Source organism: Theobroma cacao, chromosome 7 (assembly GCF_000208745.1).
Source record: "Theobroma cacao cultivar B97-61/B2 chromosome 7, Criollo_cocoa_genome_V2, whole genome shotgun sequence".
Classification (NCBI taxonomy): Eukaryota; Viridiplantae; Streptophyta; class Magnoliopsida; order Malvales; family Malvaceae; genus Theobroma; species Theobroma cacao.
In genome coordinates, this window is record NC_030856.1 from 16,226,236 (window position 1) to 16,235,438 (window position 9,203).

The following is a 9,203-nucleotide window of genomic DNA, read 5'->3' on the forward strand; positions in this document are numbered from 1 at the left end:
AATGGTCAAAATTTTTACTTGAAATGAACGTTTTAGATACTTAATTTGTTTTTAAATTATTAAATATTTTTTTTTGCTTACCTACTACATGTTTAGCAAGTTTCGAGGTTTTCGACAAATATGACGAAAATGCCCCTGTGAGCTAGAAAACAATATGCTATGTTCTGATTTGGAAATGATTTGAAATCATTTGAATTGTGATATTTGATAACTATTGCTCACCGGGGAAGTACGAAAGCTGATACGAGAGCCTTGTGGGGTTTCGATCGGCATTCTAGGTGAAGAATGTCTGTCGAGGCCTCGCGGTAATTGTCACGGGCTCGATGGTGAGTTTCAGGTCGTGACACATTTTCTCAAAACCATGCAATTGTTTTAACTCCTTTAAACCCCTCATGTAAACCCTATATGAGTATATCACTTTACAAAAATCCATGCTCAACTATGGTACCAAAGAAATGGGAAATATGGAAAAAACCCACAAGTTAGCAAAATGGACAGAAAGTTTCTCGCTATAGCGAGATAGAGCAACAAGAGAAAAGTTTTCCTTCACTCAACAAAAAGGCCATCCTACTAAACCAACAAAATCAACATAAAACTCATGAAAATTCTCAAAGTGTAATGTATCAAATTTCACATATATGTTAACCATATATCACATTCATGAGCTTTCATTTCATAAGTCTAGATATGCATAATTAGATAGACAAACATCAATATCATCATAATCACACCCGGCTCATGTACATCCCCCCACATCGTGCACATAGACGGCACCATCGTGTGCATCCCCCCACATCGTGCACAATCAATGCTATCGTGTACATCCCCCCACATCGTGCACATGGGCACTATCATCATCCATCTCTCACGCCACCATCATCACCGGCATGTGCATCCCCCCACATCGTGCACACACATGGTTATAGTCATTATACACAATATCATTCATCATGCACAACACACATATACATATATCATCATATTGTAATAATGCATGAATCTATAGCAATCACATATCACAACATCAAAGCATTTAACAAAAGCTTGTTCCCAAGGTACATTTTCTAAGACAAGTTGGATAGAATCTTTCATATTCCCCAAAACAAGTTTGAAATGCAAGTCCACTCATCGGTATCGAAAATTCGGATTCCGAGTGCACTCAGACTAATAGTCCTTAGGCGTAATTTCTTTGCCTTTTTCGGACGTCTCACTACCTTGACAAATAACAAAGTCAAGGAATTTACTATATTGTCCCTAAATTGATATAAACTAATTTAAATTACTAATGCTTGATATGTAAATGCAAAAATACGTCCGATTACCGTTTAATCGCTGTATCGATTAAATTTGACCGATCACTGATTAATTGGCGATTGTGTCCAAATCACCTCCAAATTAATCCATTTCTCCCCTAATATCTTAATTTAACATATACCATTTAAATAAAGCCAAATTCAGCATTAGAACCCTCACAGTTCCTTATACAAAAATTCGATCATTTGGTGCACTAGCACCGAAATTTTTTTCTACATAATCGTTCCACCTTAATTCATCATTTTCAAAGCCATTTTCCTTGAAATAAAAGCAATCCCCCATTGATATTCAGCCCTCATGGTTCGACCAACAAGGAACCCTAGAGAAATTGAATATTTCTTTTGTGTTTTTGTTCATAACCATGCTTAACTATCCCTAAACACTAACATAGTCTAAAATCAAATTATTCCAACAACAATTCCTCTTCCATACCCATTTTTCAGAATTGAATTCATCATGATAACTCAATATTCAACCATGGAAATCAAGAACAAAAGCATGGATAAGCTAGGTATCAAGGAGAATTAAAGAAATTCTAACTTACCTAGCTTGTTTCCTTGATTTCTTCACTTTTTCTTTGAATTTCCACCTAGGTTTTTTTGTTTTTCCCTTTGTTCTTCCTTTGTTCTTGTTGCTGGTTGCCTAGGCCAAATATGGTGAGAGAATTGGGAATTTAATGGGATGATTTCTATAGAAAATAATAAAATAATCAAGCATGCCACGTGTCACATGCTTATTGGCCCAATTTTTTAACTTTTTGACTTTTTCTTCTTAACTTTCCATCACAAATATTCTGGTATTTATCCAATCCTACCACAATTAAAATCCCTTGGTCTTGACAAGTGCTGGGGTGAAAAATTTACCGATTTACCCCCGGGGCGAAAAAATTACGATTTTGCCCCTATACTCTAAAATGTACCGGAATCACATTATTTCTACTTTTCAACCTCAAATAACACTAATATTGATCAATATTAACCAAATGGGGTAAAAATTGTTTTATAAAAATTCCCGTTTAGTCCTCTAGTGGCAAAATTACCATTTTGCCCTTGTGCTCCAAAAATATCGAGAATCACAATTTTTCACTACTAAACATCATTTTATACTCCAATAATCATAATTAGATTTCATATAATTATTCTTGGTCAAATGTGATCAAATTTTGGCTAAAAATCTTCATTTTATCATCAAATGGTAAAATGACCGTTTTGTCCCTAATCGGTCAATTTTCCTGATGGACTCCAAACTGGACCTAGAACTCCAAATCACTATTCTAAGCCATTCTGTGAGTTTCAATATTTTCAATTTCCTCTTAGAATTTCTATTTGAACTAGTTTAAGGCTCGATTTAACTTAGTTGTACCACTCGGTACAATACCATCTTTTAATCGAGCTTGACAAAGTCTCACATTCTCCCCCACTAATAAAAATTTGGTCCCCGAATTTAAATTCAATGTAGAGTGGCTTACCTTTACATATCGAAGAGGTGTGGATTCTTTGTCCGTATCTCATCCTCAGCTTCTCACGTCACCTCCTTTAAATCCTGATACCAACATTGTCATTAGGGGTGGCTCCACCCTTCAAGGCAGCCTTTTCTCCCTACCTCGACGAGCAACAAAGGGTACCTATCAGAGCACTTGACAAACAGTATCACTCAGCCTCGTTGCCAAGCTCCTGAATGTACCACATAGGCTGCCATATGCGCCTCCTCCAATATCTCTCTCCTCAATTCATCATTATCTGGCACATAAAGTCTATTTCCATACCTCAACTTTTCATCTGTGCCTTTGGTAAACATCTTTTCTTTCTTTCCATAAGGATCCTCCAACTGATCCTTAAGCTCCTTAAGGTGTCTAACACCATTAAATTGACTAAGGTATTTTTATCCTTGATTCGAGCTACACAAGATTTATTTTCTTATTCAATCACAAATACCTCCTTTAAAGGAGCAGGTACCACCAAGTATTCTTCTCTCCTATTCACAGGCGTACTCGCTCTCACCGGCCTAGCGATCCTACCACGTCTACCTCGCCCCCTACGGGTGGGTGCTCGTGGCCTATTAGTGATCTCAGTAGGGGCATCTTGCTCCCCCACTTGTCTTAAGGTAGCCCGTGTCTTAGGTGGCATTCTTACCTAGACAAAAGCAAACACTTCTCATTAACCACAGTTAAAGAGATAAGGTGGTTTCCAAGATTGGGAATTCATACGGTTCCTCGATTTTGAAATGTGTCGCGGTTCACAATTCATAATTAAAAATCCCACATAAAAACTCGACTCTCCGCTGGACCTGAACATAACACCCTAGGACCTAAACAAACCTAGAGCTCTGATACCAACATTGTCATGACCCAATTTCCCGGGCCATGACCGGCGCATGAGCTCAATGAGCATAGTTCAATAAGCCCAAGCAAGCCTATCCATTTACCTTTGCTTATAAAATTTATCATATCATGCATACACACACACACCTTTTCCCGGATGTGAACATAGTCAAAACACAATGGCATTATCGATAATAATATACATGCACTATACCAGCCATGTCCTTAGCAATTTACATTGCATACACATATTCACATTGTTAGATTGTATTCACAATACAAAAGAACCCATGACTTCCAGCGGAGACATTTACAATAAAAGGGATTACTATCGAATGCCAGACACATACCCAGGAGATGCACTACGGGGACTCCTCGATCTAGGGTCCAACAATCACATGATCTGAAAACATAAATTTTTATAAAACGTGAGTACAATACTCAGTGAGTGAACAAGAAGGGAACAAGCATACCATAAGGAATGTTTATCGAAATCATGATGCATTCATTTTCTCAAAACCATGCAATTGTTTTAGCTCCTTTAAACCCCTCATGTAAACCCCACATGAGTAAATCACTTTGCAAAAATCCATGCTCAACTATGGTACCAAAGAAATGGGAAATATGAAAAAAACCCACAAGTTAGCAAAATGGACAGAAAGTTTCTCGCTGCAGCGAGACAGATCAACAAGAGAAAAGTTTTCCTTCACTCAACAAAAAGGCCATCCTACTAAACCAACAAAATCAACATAAAACTCATGAAAATTCCCAAAGTGCAATGTATCAAATATCACATATATGTTAACCATATATCACATTCATGAGCTTTCATTTCATAAGTCTAGATATGCATAATTAGATAGACAAACATCAATATCATCATAATCACACCCGGCTCATGTACATCCCCCCACATCGTGCACATAGACGGCACCATCGTGTGCATCCCCCCACATCATGCACAATCAATGCCATCGTGTACATCCCCCCACATCGTGCACACGGGCACTATCATCATCCATCTCTCACGCCACCATCATCATCGGCATGTGCATCCCCCACATCGTGCACACACACGGTTACAGTCATTATACACAATATCATTCATCATGCACAACACACATATACATATATCATCATATTGCAATAATGCATGAATCCATAGCAATCACATATCACAACATCAAACCATTTAACAAAAGCTTGTTCCCAAGGTACATTTTCTAAGACAAGTTGGATAGAATCTTTCATATTCCCCAAAACAAGTTTGAAAAGCAAGTCCACTCACCGGTATCGAAAATCTGGATTTCGAGTGCACTCGGACTAATAGTCCTCAAGCGCAATTCTTTTGCCTTTTTCGGACGTCTCACTACCTTGACAAATAACAAAGTCAAGGAATTTACTATATTGTCCCTAAATTGATATAAACTAATTTAAATTACTAATGCTTGATATGTAAATGCAAAAATACATCCAATTACTGCTTAATCGCGGTATCGATTAAATTCGATCGATCATCGATTAATTGGCAATTGTGTCCAAATCACCTCCAAATTAATCCATTTCTCCTCTAATACCTTAATTTACCACATACCATTTAAATAAAGCCAAATTCAGCATTAGAACCCTCACAGTTCCTTATAGAAAAATTTGGTCATTTGGTGCACTAGCATCGAAATTTTTTCTACATAACCATTTCACCTTAATTCATCATTTTCCAAGCCATTTTCCTTGAAATAAAAACAATCCCCCATTGATATTGAGCCCTCATGGTTCGACCAACAAGGAACCCTAGAGAAATTGAATATTTCTTTTGTGTTTTTGTTCATAACCATGCTTAACTATCCCTAAACACTAACATAATCTAAAATCAAATTATTCCAACAACAATTCCTCTTCCATACCCATTTTTCAGAATTGAATTCATCATGATAACTCAATATTCAACCATGGAAATCAAGAACAAAAGCATGGATAAGCCAGGTATCAAGGAGAATTAAAGAAATTCTAACTTACCTAGCTTTTTTCCTTGATTTCTTCACTTTTTCTTTGAATTTCCACCTAGGTTTTCTTGTTTTTCCCTTTGTTCTTCCTTTGTTCTTGTTTCTGGTTGCCTAGGCCGAATATGGTGAGAGAATTGGGAATTTAATGGGCTGATTTCTATAGAAAATAATAAAATAATCAAGCATGGCACGTGTCACATGCTTATTGGCCCAATTTTTTAAAATTTTGACTTTGTCTTCTTAATTTTTCACCACAAATATTCTGGTATTTATCGAATCCTACCACAATTAAAATCCCTTGGTCTTGACAAGTGTTGGGGAGAAAAATATATCGATTTGCCCCTAGAGCAGAAAAATTACGATTTTGCCCCTATACTCCGAAATGTACCGGAATCACATTATTTCTACTTTTCAACCTCAAATAACACTAATATTGATCATTATTAACCAAATGGAGCAAAAATAATTTTATAAAAATTCCTGTTTAGTCCTCTAGTGGCAAAATTACCATTTTGCCCTTGTGCTCTAAAAATACCGAGAATCATAATTTTTCACTGCTAAACATCATTTTATACTCCAGTAATCATAATTATATTTCATATAATTATTCTTGGTCAAATGTGATCAAATTTTGGCTAAAAATCTCCATTTTACCATCAAATGGTAAAATGACCTTTTTGTCCATAATCGGTCAATTTTCCTGATGGACTCCAAACTGGACCTTGAACTCCGAATCACTATTCTAAGCCATTCTGTGGGTTTCAATATTTTCAATTTCCTCTTAGAATTTCTATTTGAACTAGTTCAAGGCTCGATTTAACTTAGTTGTACCACTCGATATAATACCGTCTTTTAATCGAGCATGACAAGGTCTCATAGAAAGAGAAATGGTAAGCATAATACTATGTTTTAAGGCCTATTGTTAGTAAAATTTTTGAAAAATTAATTTGTGAATCATGTTGCCAGCTTGATGATTAAAGTTTTGGAGGAACATTGGAGTGCATGTGCGTATCAAGCAACCTTAAAGGTAAAAATGAATAATACTTTAAGTATAGTTGAGAGATCTTGAGAAATGGCTATTGTTGTGTGGTTGGAATGTTGAAAGGCACATTGTGAGGAATAATGGTTGTTGAAAGAATCTAAAATGCATGAGCTAGTTGGAAATGTTAAGCTTGCATGGTATGTTCTTTGAAAGAAGTAAAGAGGAACAATGTGGATGGAGGATTGAGAAATAAAGCATTGAAAGTTAGATAGATAATGATGCATGTAAACTTGGAAATAATTGAGTAAGATTGGAATGATTGTTGCTGCCATATATGTGGTTAATATTATGAAAATATAAGATGGATTTGGATGAAAGTTGCTTGGAAAGGTTGAAATGGGCACTTAATGTTATAAATAAGTTGCCAGTACATATAATATAAATAATTACACAAGTAAAAGATATGAATTCCTTTACTAAAAATATGTCAAGATGTGTATGAATATGCAAAGGTTAAGTGAGAAAGAATGGTGAATCTAGCATGATGTAAGTTAACTAAGCGATGATTAATGTTTAAATGAGAAAGAAAATAGGATGAGATATAAAAGCATAAAACTAAGAATGTGGTACATGGGGTAGCAAATATGAATGAATTTGGGGTGACATTCACTAAATAAATTGAGTTAACTTGCTGCTAAGGAGTGTTTAAGTGAGGAAGGTTTGCCGTGGTGGTGTATCGAAGGTGGTAATGGGTGACCGACAAGTAACTCTAGCTGTTATAAAGTGAGTAGGGGGTGTCTATTTCAAAAGATCTATACACTATATATTGTTATACATTTAATAAACATTGTCAGTTTTCTTTAAATGCAATTGTGGATAGCATGAGCTGTTAGCCTCAATAGACGATTTTAAAATGGATTTACAATGATTTATACATTGCTATTGTGGAAAGCATGAGCTAGTAGAAACCATAGGAAATTGTGGATGCAAGTTGATTTGGAAATTGTTTGTGTAGACTATATATATACATATACATAAAGTGTTTTAGAAATTGAGAAACAAGCCCTTTTGCACTGTTTTGCGTCAAAAATCTATGCCTTGTATCTTTGTGTGGCGTGCATAGTTAAATGATTTAAATGCAAACTTTTAAGAATCAGTTTTAGTCCAATCTTTATACAAGTGTTTACACCATGCCTTTTAATGTGAAAAGCAATTTGAAAGGTTATCGAACCTTGTTTTCAAATGATTTAAAGCAAAAGTCTCAGAAAACTTGATATGGTTTTGAAAACTTGCATGGTGGAGAGTTAATGTTTTTCCACCCTCCCCTATTTGCTTGCAAGCTTTCAGTGCTTTATAAGTTGATTTTGAGTTGATTTATGTGGATGTACATGTTGATTTTTACATGCCACGCATTTTGGGAGAATGCGTACTTTTATACGGTTAATTGTATTTTTGATGAAAGGAGATGATTTCAATGATTAAAACTCATTTTTCTACGATTAGTTTTGGCACTGTTCTACCAAGTATTGCATTGTGATTTTATGACATTATTTTTACAAGGCACAAATACCCTACTTGTGATTTGGTTTCATAGGATTATCCTTTTATATTCTGGTTTTATTATTCAAGTTATCTGCTTCAAGCTTATTTCCCATCTACGCGCTACTTATGGAGTCGATGATCACTGAGTCTGTGAGACTCACCCCCCTTATCTCCCTTTTGCAGATAGTGATTGGCCTAGAGTGCCTTCATCGGCATTTATTGTCTACCGTAAATAAGTAAAGGCATCTCATAGCACTTTATTCCCACTAGTTCTGCTGCTAAAGGTCGAGTCATTTGTAATGTATTTTATTTTTGGTAAATGGATACTGGTCTTAATATAAATGTACAATTGGAGATTTTAGACTATGATGTATTTGGTTACAATTATGTGGAATAAAGGTCAAGTTGATTTATTATGTCTATTATTCAAGTCACATTACAAAGGGTTATATGGTTCAAGTAATTATATAGACCGGTGGAATGAGTATATCGTTACAATAAAGGTTCAAAATAAGGCTTGTTCGGGACTTTGCAGGTTCTCTCGCAAGACACAGACGCTGGTAGCGATCGAAGAGCGGTCATTACAAACTTGGTATCAGAGCGCTAGGTTTAGTTGAGTTCTAGGATTTCCTCTGTCTATCAGCGGAGTTGTTAGAGTTATTATAGAGTCTTATCCTTGGATTGTGGGTGCACAACACGAATCAAGGGAAGGAGGCTACATAAACTCTTATTCATCTAGAAGCCTACCTTTGTCTTAGTACGTAAGAGGTTAAGAATTAACACACGATTGTGTATAGGTTTTTGAGGTGCCCCTACAACACAACATGAGCAGTAGTGAGGAGAAAGGGAATGATTCCATAGTACTAAAGAGGGATCAATGGAATCCACTACTTGGAGCCGTTATGTGCAAGAGTGTGAAAGCCCAACAAGTAGCCTGACCTGAATTCTTATGGGATGGATTCCCTCGAAAGGTGAAATAATATTTAAGAGCTGGCAAAGCCTTGAAAGGATGGCACATACTTCAATCGATCTTAAGGAAAAA